This window comes from Gordionus sp. m RMFG-2023, chromosome 3 (genome assembly GCF_954871325.1).
Source record: "Gordionus sp. m RMFG-2023 chromosome 3, tfGorSpeb1-WG-v2, whole genome shotgun sequence".
NCBI lineage: Eukaryota > Metazoa > Nematomorpha > Gordioida > Chordodea > Parachordodidae > Gordionus > Gordionus sp. m RMFG-2023.
In genome coordinates, this window is record NC_088777.1 from 29003567 (window position 1) to 29020364 (window position 16798).

A 16798-nucleotide genomic window follows, 5' to 3' on the forward strand; every position below is an offset into this window, starting at 1 on the left:
AACGTTCAATTTGTGCGCACTATAATAAAATATTCCTTATTAACAGCTGTTTTACAATTTTATAAAGCTAATAAAGTCATTTGATATAGTAGCAAAATATAAATCTAAAAAAGGCATAACTTTTTATAGGTGGTGGGGGGGGGCAAGACTTGAAAATTTTATTACATTTCTTTTAAACGTATCTTTTCATTTTACTGAATAAAAAAATCTCTGAATAAAGCGGATTTTTCTTTTGTCTGTCAAAAGCAGGGATTCGAACTGAACCCGAACCTAACCTGAACTTCATTTATAAAATTTTCAAAACCCAGAACCGGCGGGTTCAGCACGGGTTTAAGAATATTTGAATTGATAAAAAAAAAATTATATTTAAATCATAATTAAAAAACTAGACATAAATTAGGTATAAAAAATAAATTTTTTATTTTATTTATAGGCAAAATATAGTTAAAAATACAAAGCATAGTCATGTATCAATTTTAAAAATTTTATTAATGTATTTCTTAAATTAACAATATCCAATATAATAATTTTTACTTTGACTTGTTCACTTTCATTTTCCTATAATTAATAATCTTTGAGAATAAGTTAAAAATTAAAAAATGGCGTAAATGAATTTAATTGTTCAAAATTTATTAAAACTCCAATAGGAATCTTGAGAATATATTTAAAAAAATTTAAAAATGCATAAATGGATTAAGTTATTTAAAATTTATTAACACCTCAATTAATTGGAAATCTGAAAATATTATAAAATCCCAATTATTAATATTTGTATTTAAAATTATACAAATATCATATATGATTTTAAACAATACACTGAACCTGGTTGAACCGGGTTCAAATAAAATTCCCAGGAACCAAACCCGGGTTCAAAAATATTTCTTTGAACCGAACCCGAACCGAAAACCCTTCTTTTTTATATCTTAGACCGAACCCGGACCGAACCGAACCCGGGCAAAAATTTAGTCGGGTTCGCATCCCTGTCAAAAGTATAGGTATTTTAGATTAACAGTTAATAATATCCAGAGTTGTAAAAGTTTCTAGATGCAAAAATATATAATCTGTATAGGTTTTTAAAAACATTTTGATACAATTTTATTTTATGTTTTTTTATATTAAAAACAATATTTGAAATAAATTTAATAATATGTTCGAGTATTTCATAGACACAGACTTAGTAAAGGCGTGCCCCCATAAAAAAATGAAGGAATTAATCAAAGATATATTACTTAAATATTCTTTAGACATCAAAAAATGCAGAGGTTAATGATGATGGAGCCTCTAATTAGTGTAAAGATTTCTAGTTTCCAGATATAATATTGTGCAGGTCAAACATTAAATTTGTGGTACAAGATTTATTTAATACTATTGCAAAATATCGTGATTTTCCAATAAAAGATTTATTATCTTATGTTCGAGATTCTCCCAAATGCATGGAGATATTTCGTGCCATGCAAGAAAATGATAGTTCAACTTCTTTAGGGCCATTATGCCATCTGGTGAATGCGAATGATATCCTAAAATGAATAGAAAGGAGAATGAAATATGAAATAATCATAACTTTTATTAGAAATTATGCTACAATCAAAAAATTTATTGCAACAAATAAAGCCTTTGAAAACTTTTTATTTCTTAAAATGATGATAAAAATATTTGAGAGTATAGAAGTTTTAAATGCTGAAATCCAAAGTTCTTATTACATTTTCAAAATATTATATATCAGAGACCTGCAGGCCCGGCCCTAAGTCCGGATTTTAAATTTTTAAAAAAATACCCGGGCCGGGCCTGAAAAATTTTATTTTTTAAATACCCGGGCCGGGCCGTAAAATTTTTAAAAAAAATTTATACAACAAGAATTATTATATTAAAAATTTATACAACAAGAATTATTATATTCATCAATTAGATATGGTTATAATAATTATATATAGTTATGATTAATATAATGTTGGGTGAAAGTTAAAACTAGCTAACACTCATAGTATCTATTACATATAATTATAGTTTTCCTGCCATGGAATAAATACGCAAAGGATAATAGGTAATAAATACATTATTATATAATATACTAGTTGATAACCCGTCAAGAATGACGGGAATAATAAAATCTTGAAGTATTATATGAATTTTTTTTAAATACACCTTTTTATATAGAATAAATGACAAATTTTAGTGATTATTTATTCATTTTATTAAATTTAGCGTAAAATATATGAAATTGTAATCAAAAATGTACGGTAGATATTGATAAATTGAATTGTATGTCATTTCCAGAGTTCAAATATTGTTGAGATAAAATTTTTATACTGGCATATTTTGGGATGGTAATATGAGATAAATGTTTATTTTTCAATTGACTAAATATAATTTAAATTTATTTGTTAAATCTAAATTGTAATAAATACTTAGGATTAGTGAGGGAGGTTAATTTTCTGGCATGGGAAGATATTGATAATTTCTATTTGCAGAGATCCCATATTGTGGTTGAAATAAAAAATTTTTACTGCCATATTTTGGGGTGGTAAATAATTTAAATTTATTTGTTAAATCTAAATTGTAATATAAAAATAATTTTATAAAAATTAATAAATTTTACTTTGAATATAAACACAATAAGATCTAAATTATATAAATTAATTGAAAAATAAATGTTAATAGCAAAATAATAACATATATAAGAAAGATTATATTACAAAATTTAATATAGAAGGTGGCTGAGTGGAAGAACGTTTGCCTTTAAAACGTTAAGCCATAGGTTCGAATCCCATGATGTACAAAAAATTTTCTTCAAATTTAACATTAGAGATATATAGTTTACAATGATTTATTTAGCATTAAGTAGATAGGAAAGTTGATAGAAAAAATAAAAATTAACATTAAGATTATTTATCATTTCTTGATATTTTTTATTAATTTTTTTGATAAATACAATTAATATAGTATATTCTCAAAATATTATTTACACAAATTTTTTATAGTATCAATTCTTAATATACTAAATATCTGTTCAGAATGAAAATAAATAAAAAATGGTAGTGTTGTTAAACGGCTCGTTTTGAGCCAATTTTTAAAAACGGCTAACACAGTATTTTATCCAGAAAAATATTACGCAAGCCTGAAAATTTTGTTCATAGAAGGAGCAAAGGTGTAGACATATATTATCGAAATTTCGAGGCTTAGTCAATATTTTTCTGGCGAAAATATTGAGTTAGCCGGCTCAAAACGAGCCGTTTAACAACATTAGCTAATATGCTTGCTTATTAAATGATAATATTCGCCGAAAAATATAAAATACTGAATAGGTGAATTTTTTGTATATACCAGGTCGAATATAATTTTTAAAAATTCCTAGCTGGGCCTAAAAAATTTTTTTTTAAATATCCGGGCCGGCCTTGGCCTAAAATTTTTAAACCCGGGACGAGCCGTAAAAAATATTTGAAAAAATCTGCGGGCCGGGCCGACAGGTCTTGTTTATATATAATAAAGCCTCATCAAAATTTTAAATGCAGTACAAGATGATAGTTTAGATACGTTTTGATGATGTATTTATTTTATCTTTACCTTAAATATTTTTTGAGATTTAAGCAATTTAAAAATTTTACAGGTGGAAAAATAATAATTTTTCGCACCTTTGAGGTTCTGTAGCTTGGGAACCAGGTGTTCTAGCGAGCTAAAAGAAACAGATTTCTTATTTATACCGATCTAAATAATTCCAGGAATTTTTACAAATTTAAAAGGGTTCGGCCGAAAATTGGCCTTTTTGACTGATTTGACATGGAATGGCCCAAAGGATAGCCAATTTCATTTGTCAAAACCAGGGACATGGAATGAAATGTTATAGACACGTTCCAGAAACGGAACTTTGTTAATGGAGAAGGAACGGGAACAGTAATCCCTGGAACATTCCTAGAACAGTTTTAGAATGTTCCAAAAATAATAATAAAAATTTAATTTATTACATAATTATATAATTAATGGCTCAAAATATTCGTTTTTATTTTCTTAATTTTACTTTACATAACAATATTATCACATCTTATTTAGTATTATTATATAAAAAAACAATTTTTTAATCATATTTGAAATAATTTTAACTTATTATAAAATTAATATTGAAAACAAAAGTTTTAAAAATCGATATATTGTTATCAAGTTAGTGTTGAAAGGAGGTTTTCGACACTCAAATTACTAATTACATGTTAATTTTCTAGAGTAATTATAATTACAGTAATAAAATTAAAAATTAAAGTAGAATTTGAGTAAAAATTATTTAAAAAACTTTATTAAATAGTATTAGGGCTGTGCCGATCCACATATTTTTCACCGATCCGATCCGATATTGCTTCAAAACCGATCCGATATTTATATTGATTATTAATCACCCCCATTTGAACCAAATGTAATTAATAAATCAATATTTTTTATGCAAAAAATCGAATTATTAATTTAATTTAATTTTTTTATTTCTATAATTAAAAAAAATATATATATTTAATAATATATCCATTTTATGTTGGTATGAATTATAAAATTGTAATATTTAATATATAAAATCCTCCAGATTTTCTAGGAATAAGCTTTTACGATATGGACTATCTATATCTCCTGCCGTACTGAAGGCAGACTCAGATGATTCCGCAGATAACGCATTTTGCAAAATTATCTCTGTCTTTTGTAAAATATTTCCATAATTCAGATACCATATTTAAAAAAATTCTTTTATTTAAAGTATAAATAAAAAATTGGCTTTATTTAAAAAGATTTAAAATAAATAAAACTTTGGGTATCCCTTTCTATTTTTATAAAAAAAAACTTTTAAAATACTATAAATCTATTTTAAAAAAGAAATAAAATTTAAAAAAATTATTTAGAAAATATTATAATAATGTAAAATAAATATACATAACATAAAATAAAATAACAAAAAAAGAAAAGAAAAAAGATCGGATCGGTTTTTTACAGGTATCGGCCCGATCCGATATTTTTGAAAAACGCTAAATATCTTTACCAATTCGATCCTATATTTAATATCGGCACAGTCCTAAATAGTATCAATATAATTATAACAATATTTTATTCTTTATTACAATTTTTTATGTTTGAAAAATATAAAGGTTTCACTCGTTCAATTTAAGTATATCACAATATTACATATTCTCCTATCTATATATAATCTCCATAATCAAAATATGACCGTTTTCGTATTATCTTAACGTTATTAAAATTTAAGGAGACTATAGTGTAATAATTTTAGGATTAAAAAGAATAAAAAATAGATATGGTTTTTAGAGATTTACATATCTCCAGGCTTGGGAAAAAAAATTCAAAATTATTATGGGTTGGCCAGGTTTGAGAAAAATTTTTAAAAACTATTATGGGTCGGGGTGGGCTTGAAAAATATTTTTATAATTTATATAGGGTTGGGCTTGGAAAAAATTTTCAACTATAATCAACTTGGATGCTTGGGAATTTTTTTATTATTAACTATGGATCAGACTTTGAACTAAAATATATTTTTTTGCAGGCCTGGGCTCGGCCTGATCCAAGGCCCATGAAATCTGATTTTGATTTTATTTTTAAATTCATTATAATTTTTTAATATTTTATTCAAGATCAACTACCAAAATTATTATGATCTTTGGTTGGGCTTGGGGAAATTTTTTCAAAATTATTATGGCCTTGGACCTTGGTTGGGAATTTTTTTTAATATTAAATATTAGGTGATCAGTAAAATTTTAAAAAATAGTATTGATATGGGTATCAAGTAAAAGCTTTAAATATATTTTGATTTAAAACATAGCATTTACACTTAGTTTTAATGGATTGTACCAGGCCTGAAGGGGGGAGGGGGTTATAAAGAATAAAGATTGGGTATTATTTTCAAATAACAGGTAACAGCTATCATAAAAGTAAGGAGAAAATTCTCATTCCCCGCCATTTTTGACGGGCTTAGCAATTCGGACTAACGGAAACTCTGGTATTCTTAGTTATTATATTTTTCAGTTTGCCCATCAAGAAAGACGGGACGTCATACTTTTCTCCTTTATTCTGTGATAGATGAATCAGAAATTAAGAATATCTTACGAGGTGTGATTCACAAATTTACCTCTTTTTCTCCTAAATTTTAATATTTTTATAAAATATATTAATAAAGTATATTTAGTACCATATATACATATCAGGTCAATTCAGCGAAACTTTTATCGCGAAAAGTTTTTATAACGAAGGTAAAATCGCGAAACCAATTCTGTGAATTTATCTCCGCAAAACATTTATAGGGAAGACAATTTCGCGAAGCCATTGTCGCGAAACCTTCACCGCGAATTTATTAGAGCGAATACATTTTAGCGAAACATTTTACGCGAACACTTTACAGCGAATTTTTTATCGCAAATATGTTTGCGCGAAGTCATTACCGCGAAACAATAAGTATATTGCGAATGAATTTATTTAAAAGAAAACAACATATTATTTATTATTTGATGTTTTTTAATAAAAAAATGATATGCTACTATTGTAATATTATTTTTGTTACAATTTATTAGTGATTTTCACGCCCAAGATTTTAAGTAAAAAATATTTCTTGAAGTTCAAAAAAATTTTTGAACATATTATGATAAAAATTTTATATCTTCTTTGTAAATATATCTTTTTTAAGGAATTCTTTTGTGAATTATTATAAATATACAATTTTTATGTGAAATCTTTTATAGTTTTTTATATCATCTTTGTAAAATTATCTATTTTTTAAGTATATTAAAAGAGGTAGCTAAATAATTTTTTTAAAATATTTATGTTATTTTATGATTTTTTTAAGGATAATATTTTAATGTGACAATTGTCATATTCGTTATTTTTAAGATTTTTGAAATTTATTGACTCAAAAGGGTAAAAATATCATTTATATTGTAAAGATGTTAAATTATAAATTCAATGAAGATGTTCCTTGGAAATATGGCAATTATCATAATCGGTATTTTTAAACATATTAGATTTTTTTAACGCTAATGGGCAAAAATATGTATTTTTAACATGTTAAATTATAATTTCAATTAGGATGTACCATATAAAAGCGACAATTGTCATCAATTTTGACGTAAATGGGCAAAAATATAAGTTGTTACATGTTAAAATAAAATTTCAGTGAAGATGTACCATAGATATAAGTTACAATTGTCATAATCGTTGTTTATAAAGTTTTTTGAATTTTTTTGTTGCAAATGGTTAAAAAGATAGATTGTAAACATGCTTAATTAAAATTTCATGAAGATCTACCATTGAAAAGTGACAATTGTCATAATCGTTGTTTATAAAGTTTTTTGAATTATTTTGTTGCAAATGGGTAAAAATATAAATTGTAAACATGGTAAATTAAAATTTCATGAAGATTTATCATTGAAAAGTGACAATTGTCATAATCGTTATTTTTAAAGTTTTTTGAATTTTTTTGATCAAAATGCGTTAAAATAAGTATTGCTAGTATGTTTAAATAAAACTTCAGTGAAGATGTACCCTAGATAAGTGACAATTATCATAATCATTATTTTTAAACTTTTTTAAATTTTTTTAACGTATAACATGTTTAAATAAAATTTCAGTGAAAATGTACCCTAGATAAGTGACAATTATCGTTAATTTAAAAGTTTTTTGACGAAAATGGGTAAAAATATAGATTGTAAACATGTTAAATTAAAATTTCATGATGATGTACCATAGAAAAGTGACAATAGTCATAATAGTTATTTTATAACTTTTTAAATTTTTTTGACGTAAATGGGCTAAAATAAGTATTGCAAACATGTTTAAATAAAATTTCAGTGAAGATGTACCCTATATAAGTGACAATTGTCATAATCGTTATTTTTAAAGTTTTTTAAATTTTTTGACGCAAATGGATAAAAATATAGATTGTAAACATGTTAAATTAAAATTTCATGAGGAAATTTCATGAGGATGTACCATAGAAAGGTGACAATTGTCATAATCGTTTTTTAAAATTATTTGAATTTTTTTGTTGCAAATGGGTAAAAATATAGATTGTAAACATGCTATATTAAAATTTCATGAAGATATACCATTGAAAAGTGACTATTTTTATAATCGTTATTTTTAAAGTTCTTTGATATAAATGGGTTAAAATATAGATTGTAATCCATTTTAACCATAATAAAATCTTAGCATTGAATTTATAGGATGTTGATTGTATCATATTACTAAATAATATTCATATGGTTTTTAAGTTCTTTATATAAAAATCCTACCCTGAATTCAGACTCAACACAATTTTGCCACGAGTATACAAAAATATTTGCTTACTGTGAATGCAAGGTTATACATTTTTATAATGTAGAAAAAAATTTATTAATTATAAAGGACTAAGATTTTGAATCCATATCTTAAAAGTTTAGAATTTAACATAGGTTACAGCTATCTTTAATAATCACTTTACATATTTTTATCAAATTTTAAGCAGGATAAAAGGAACAACGATTATGAGAATGAAAATATCGATTTGTTTTTTTATTTGGACTGATATTTTATTTTAACATGTTAACAATTTAATTTTTGTCCAATTGCGTCAAACAATTCAAAAACTTTAAAAATAACGATGATGACTATTGTCACGTTTATGTGGTACATCTTCATGAAATTTTAATTTGATATTTTTACAATCTATATTTTTACCCTATTGTATCAAAAAATTTCAAAGACAACGATTATGACAATTGTCACTTATCTATGGTACATCTTCATTGATATTTTATTTTAACATGTTAGCATTTTCTATTTTTGCCCATTTGCTTCAAAAAATTTAAAAACAACGATTATGACAATTGTCACTTATCTAGGGTACATCTTCACTGAAGTTTTATTTAAACATGTTAGCAATTTATTTTTTTTGCCCATATGCGTCAAAAAAATTCAAAAAACTTTAAAAATGATTATGACAATTGTCACTTATCTTGGGTACATCTTCACTGAAGTTTTATTTAAACATGTTATCAATACTTATTTTGGCCCATATACGTCAAAAAAGTTTAAAAACTATTATTACAATTGTCACTTTTCTGTGGTACATCTTCATGAAATTTTAATTTAACAAGTTTACAATCTATATTTTTACCCATTTGCATCAAAAAAAATCAAAATAAATTGTCACTTATCTAGGGTACATCTTCACTGAAGTTTTATTAATACATGTTAACAACACTTATTTTAACCGATTTACGTCAAAAAATTTAAAAAACTTTAAAAATAACGATTATGATAATTGTCACTTTTATTGGTGCATCTTAATTATAATTTTAATTTAACATATTAAAAATACATATTACCGTAAAAAAAAAATCTAATATGTTTAAAAATACCGATTATAATAATTGTCATTTTTCCAAGGAACATCTTCAATAACGAATATAAAAATTTTCAGATTAAATTATTTTCCTTAAAAAGATCATATACATAAATAAGTTAAATAAAAATATTTTTGAAAAATATTATTTATAAAACCCACCTCTTTTAATATACTTAAAAAATAGATAATTTTACAAAAATGATAAAAAAATCTATAAAAGATTTCGCCTAAAAGATTATTTATTTATAATAAAATTCACAAAAAAATTCCTCAAAAAAGATTTAAAATTTTATATCAAAATATGTTTAAAAATTTTTTTGAACTTCAAAAAATATTTTTTGCTTAAAATTTTGGGCGTATAAAATCACTAATAAATTGTAACAAAAATAGCAGAGTTGTTAAAGTATCTAGCTAGATATAAAAATGTAGTATCTGTATCTGTATCTAGATAGATTTTTTAGAAAGGTATTTGTATCTAGATATTTTTTAGAGGTATCTGTATCTGTTTTAGATACTTTTATATACCCCTTTTTTTATTATAAATAAAAATATTTAACTGTAAAATTTATTTTATTTCATCTGTTTACCACTCTTAGATGCCTTACTTAAAGGGATTGAGGATAGGTAAATTAATATAATAAATTAAAAATATTTAATAATTCTAGGTTTATTGTGACCTTATTTGAAGATGATAATATTATAGCAACCATGCTCCACCCTTTTTTTAAACTTGATTGGACATGGTTGCAAATGGAAGAAAATCTTAATAAAAAAAACAATTGATACAAAGATAAGCTGGTGAATTATCAAAGTCATCAACTGACTGCAAGCAAATAACCTGCCAAAAAAAACAAATAATTAAATTTCAGATTTTTTTCAGTTTCCTACAGCAGATAATTTCTAATAATGATTTAAATTTTGATAATCAACAAATTTTAAATAATTTTTTCAAAAATGAATGTAGAGATTTTAGCATTTTTAAAGAATACCCTGATATAAAATTGTTATTTATTAAATATAACACTAAATTCCTTCAAGCGCCCCTGTGGAAAGACTATTTAATGTTGCTAAAAATGTCTTTACAGATAAACGAGGATGCCCAAATGATCAAAATTTTGAAAATATTTTATTACTGAAATCTAATAATTATTTATAATTATTTAATCATATATTTTCATATATTATATTAAAATCATTATTTTAGTTATATTCTGATAAATGTTATATCGCGTCAATAAATTTTTTAGCTCATTTCATGAATTTCACAATATAATATTAATTTAGCTTTATGCAAACCTATAAGAGCATAATAAAAAATGTATCTGTATCTTGATAACTTTTTAGACGCTGTATCTGTATCTAGATAACTTTTGAGACTATGTATCTGTATCTTGATCCATTTAAAAAGTATCTTTTAACAACTCTGAAAAATAGCATTACAATAGTAGCATATCACTTTTTTATTAAAAAAATATCAAATAAAAGAAATCCATTTTTCATTTCATAATATAATAATATAAATAAAAAATATATATCATATAATATGTTTATTTGTTGATAAATAAAATATTAACATTAAATATAAATAAAATAAATTATTTTAATAAAAATAATAATAGGCCGCGTTATATTTCGCTATATTGTCTTCGCGATTTATCTTTCGCGATATTGACTTCGCTATAAAATTTTCGCGATTATTGATTTGCGATTAAAATTTCGCTCTTAATGTATTCGCTTTAAAGGTTTCGCGATAAGAGACTCGCTATAAAAAATTCGCGATTTTTGTTTCGCTATCATGTTTTCGCGGAAAAGTACTCGTTAATGTGGATTCGCTATAAAATTCATTCGCGATAAAAGTTTCGCTGAATTGACATGGAACCCAATATATTCAAAACTAACTAATTACCCCTCAACCCTGTCATTCTTGACGGGTTATTAGCTAGTAAATTACTATAAACATTATATTTATACATTTATAAGGAGTAATGCGTTCCTTTTTTTGAGTTTTTAAGGCGAGTTTGTAATTCTGATTAATTACCAAAGTTTTCATTTTTATTTTATTTATTAATTTTGTTGAATTTTTTTTCGTATTATTTTTTTATATTCAATCTTTATATATAAATATTTTAAAAAACTTGAATCCCCACGTTAAAATAAATAAAAATTACTTTTTCTTCCCTTTTTTGCCGTCTGGCTGGGTTCATATAAATGAAAGGCCAAAATAAGGGGTTATAGAAAATTTAAAAAAAAGTAAATAGTATAAAATTAAGGCATATAATGAATGAAAAATAAAGTTTAACATTTTTGTTTTTGTAAATTTATATGAAATATTAAATATTTTCACATGAGTATATATTTTTAAATTTGAATTAAAAAAAATTATTTATTGCAACAATTCTTCAATGCTATATGACATTTTATTGAAATTTAAGATTGTTCTTGAAATACTCGCACCTTTTATTCATGCAACCCATTTTGCAATTGCATAACGTTGTTTTCCCAAATTTGTGACATTCTACTAAATATTTTTAGCAGTTTAGATAAAAAATTAATATATTTTATGTACATGAATTAATTTGAGGAGTATGTGGTTACTATAAAAATAGCTTAAATCACCTATGATTGATATATCTTTGTTGGGATATTCAAATTATTTAATTTTATAGTTTTATACAGACTAGAGGCAATAAATGGTGATGAATTCTTCCAGCACACGTTCCTACCTATATTTTGTTCAATTTATATTACTTTCTAAATTTTTAGGAATAAAATAACTCAGGGACGTGCGGAGGAGCTATTTGCACGGTCCGGCAGGGATTTTTTTAAAAAAAAATATTTATTTTTACGATTTAAAATATGGTTTCAAAATATCCGGCCCAGCCTGGGTATTTTATATTTAAAAAATTAAAATATGACATGACCCGTGTATTCCGGACCGGGCTTAGGGCCGGACCGGCAGGTCTCTGAAATAACTGATATGAATTATCAATAAATTTAATTTTAATATAAATTAGAAATCGTATTTTTTTTCATAGAATTTCTAAATTATTACACTTTGAAATGAAAATTAATTTTTAACATGAATTAAGAATCTTATTGTGCGGGATTTTTTTTCATGGAATATCTAAATTATTACATTTTGAAAATTTATATTAATATAATTATTTTATTTTTAATATTAGTTTAAAAATTTTTTTAATACCTAAAATTTATTTACCCAAAACAGTTACAGAATATAATTGATAAAAAACCATATTAAAAACACCCAAATACAAATCTATTCAAAATATACAGAAGGAAATGTAGATAATATTTTTAACGATTCCGTTTTTTATTGTTTACCAATGAGGAAAATTATGTGAAAGCTTTATACATTGCTACTAAAATAGCAAAGGTTTAAATCAAAGATTCGCGCTTTCGAATTGTCCATAATATTACTAATAGTCCTTGTTCAAAAAATGTTGGCCATTGGAAAAATAGTTATTCTATCAATAATATTGGGAATAGTATTTCTAATATTTTAAAAAGAGCCCCTTCTTTTATTTTATATTTAAATGATCGTGGACGTCAAAACATAAATTATTCTCAAATATTTAGACAAAATAACTTTATCTTAGGTCATCACTTGTTATTACCTATCCATAGAACAGATAGAACAAATATCTGTCTAAAAATTTAAAAGGGAAAGTATTAAAAATTGAACAAAATAAAATATAGGTAGGTGTGCTGGAAGAATTCCAGCACCATTTATGCCTCTAGTCTATATAAAACTATAAAATTAAGATGTTGAAGTTCCCAACAAAGATATATCAATCATAGGTAATTTAAGCTATTTTTATAGTAATTACATATACTCCTCAAATTAATTCATGTACATAAAATGTATTTATTTTTTATCTAAACTGATAAAAATATTTAGGAGTTTCCGCGAATGTCACAAAATATGAGAAAACATCGTAATGCAATTGCAAAATGGGTTGCATGAATAAAAAGTGAGTGTTTAAAGAACATCAAATGTTCAACGAAATGTCATATTGCATTGAATTGTTGCAATAAATAATTTTTTTTAATTCGATTTTTTTTTAAAAATATATATCCATGTGAAAATATTTATGATTTATATAAATTTACAAAAAAAATGTCCTTCTTTTCATTCATTATATGCCTTAATTTTATATTTACTTTTTTAAACATTCTCTTATACTTTTTGATAATTTATTTATTATAACAAAATATCTCTAAAAAATAAAATTTTCTGGTGCCAGCCAAGCGGTAAAAAAGAAAGAAAAAAAATATTACTGTTTTAAAAAAATATATTCCGAATCCCCGGTTTTAAATATTTTTAAAAATAAGATACAAGTAAAATCCGATATAACTAGGGTCCAAGGAATTGTAGTCTTCCGTCAGGTCTAAATCGGTGGGGAATAAATTGGTGGACTCAAAATGATTAGATATGTGAGCGGCTGTTAAACATTTTTTGATGACATGATTTATTGAAGTGTGACAAAGATGCTTCCTTTGACTATATAAACAATTCAGGCCGTGTCTACCTTTCGAATCTATTGGAGTATTACATATGACATAAGTGTGAGACTGGACGATGCCTCACCCTAAGCGTAAGCTGATAGCTACTCTTAATTATTCAGCTGATAAGAGATTATCAAGGTTAAGACTAGGAAGTGCTCCTAATGACCACCAAATTTGTCTCTTTGAGAAGTTGGGTACAGTTTAAAGGTGGATTGAATGATATGGTTGAATGGAAATTAAGTATTAAGAGTGTGAAAAGGTTTTCGTGATGATTGATGGAAAAGAAGTGTTTGGGGGTGTTAGTGTTGTTAAACGGCTCATTTTGAGCCGATTTTTCAAAACGGCTAACTCAATATTTTATTAGGAAAAATATCATGCAAGCCTTAAGATTTTGCTCATAGGTGGCACAAAGGTTTGGACATATATTAACGAAATCTTGATCGTCTAAAATCGAGCTGTTTAACAACACTATGTTATCTTCCCATCTGTTTGTTGCGTTAGTTAATAAAGTCAGTCGGGGATATGAAGCCTGAGAATTGTTTATTAATAAAAATAGAGGTGGAACAAAGTATAAACTACCCTAATTAGCAGGAATTGGGCGAATGGCCAGTTGAATGGTGATAATTCAATATTTAAAAATCGACGAAAATTTTTAATTTATCCTAAATTTTACTCATAAAATGGTCATTTATGAGGAAGGATTAAGAACAAAATTTATGTAAAAATTTAGGAATGTAAAGACATATGTGATTAAAAATAGGCACCGATGAGCTGGTAAGGGATAAGATATTAATAATGTTAATGTAATTAATATTGAATCAATCATGGTATGTTAATTTATATTCTCCAATATCATAGTTTAATTTATAAAGAAAATTTATCAAAAGTACTTTATCTTCTAGTGAAGATTATCTAACTCTGCCCTTGCCATTTGAAACATTTTTTAAACAACTAGAGATAATTAAGAATACTAAGTCTACACTGTATTGTGCTCTAATTCAAATATTTTAACCTCAATGAGCAGCTCAAATATAAAAAAAACATATGAAGGTAAAAATATAAATTCAGATTAAATTCTGATAAGATAATTAAAAAAATTGATGGAACTGGAAGATTCTTGTAAAGATAATCTAATAAGTTTTTAAGAAAATATCAACACCAGTTGAATGTGTGTTTATTACATCGAAAGCTGTGTTGAGCACAAAACTCCCTTGTTTATCAAATCTAAATTTTGAAAATTAATTGTTAAAAATGTAAAAAAAATTATTACAAAAAGAATATCTTATAACATATTAATTTTGTATAATTATCATAGATTGAGAAAATTATATATAATATTTAGTATTTTTTAAGTAACAATGTTACTTTATTTGAATGGCCAGTAATGCATACAAGTAATGGCAATGTATATTCTTTTTTTCAAATTGTAACATGTTACTTTTTTGAATGGCCAGTAACATATTCTTATTTTCACAAGGTAACAGTAATTGCATTGCATTCCTTTTTCAAATGTAATTAGTAACACGTTTCTTTTTTGAAGTAACGTTTATAGCATTAATTATGACTGCTAGTTCCTGATTACATGCCTGAAAAAAATAATTATTGTTAATTATTAACTTCTTTTTTTAAAGTAGTATTAATTTAGTTACTAATTATAAAAAAGTAATTGTGATTATGGAATTAATTACTACCCAACTTTGCTAAATAGTTTAAAAAATTTGTTTGGTATAATATATAATAAAGTAAAAATAAAATTAGATATTAAGAATGTGTTAAGAACATTCCAAAATATGAACAGAATTGGAACACAATATAATTTTTTGGTAAAAATTGGAGAGGAAGGCAAAAATGTCTGTGCCCTGATTCCCTGGTCAGAATTAATTTTGACAATTTTATGTTATAAGATTGTTTGTTACAGGGATCCAAACCGAACCATTAAACTGCTAAAAACTGGTCGTTAAAAAATTTTTAGTCGAACCTGAACATAACCACTAAAATGCCTCTGAACCAGTTTGAGTCTCATGATTTTATGCTTATAAAATAATGTGTAAGTTATTACTAGTATATTGCAAAAATTTTAATTGTCATAATTTTTATAAATTTTAGTATATTGCCATTTTACAACATTTTTTAGTTATTTTAAGCTTATAAATTATAATGCTGGGAGAAAAATTAAATCTATTAAAATTACATATCAAAATGTAATATTACTGATTGTCAAATAAATATGAAAGGCCATTATGGAGCAAATCTTAAGTGTCACATAAAAAGAAACCACCCTCTAGAATTCAATAAAATTAACAAAATATCACAACAAAAGCCTAATAAAATAAAAAAGTTTAAGATTATATTATTAAAATATGGAATTAAACTTTGTTATAAGAGTAGAGTATTTTAGTAAAGGTGAATCAATGCCAGTTAATGTATCTTCATCTGAAGAGGATTTAGTAGAAAGTTTTCTTTAAAAAAAAGATGGTAACAAACAAAATCTGTTTAAAAAATCGGAGAATATTAAAAATATTTTAGTTATATTTTCTAAAGAACCTATGTTAAATAAAAATTTGAATATTTTAGACTATTAGAGAAATCAGATTAATCGATACACATAATTATGTAAATTGTCTGATATTATACTGGCAGTGCTAGCTACCCAAGTTAGTGTGGAAAGATGTTTTTCAACAATTAAATTTATACAATCTCCTTATAGATCTAATTTGAGTGAGACAAATCTTGAAAATTATTCATTGTGTGGCTAAATAAAAATTCTTAAGTATATAAGTTAAATATTGTTCATATTAAAATTAATCATTGATATTTATTTGTTATAATTATAAGTTAAATATAATATTATTTTATAATGTACAATTATAAAAATGTAGGTTTTATGTATGTGTTTTTTATTTTAATGATGAAATA

The 16798-nt window shown here is 24.7% G+C and overlaps 1 protein-coding gene across 1 annotated transcript in view; it reads right to left on the reverse strand.

Annotated features, from left to right (window-relative positions):
• Nucleotides 1–16798, reverse strand: part of LOC135926858 (uncharacterized) — a 36178-nt gene that overhangs the window by 11083 nt on the left and 8297 nt on the right. The gene's annotated exons all lie outside the window — the stretch shown is intronic.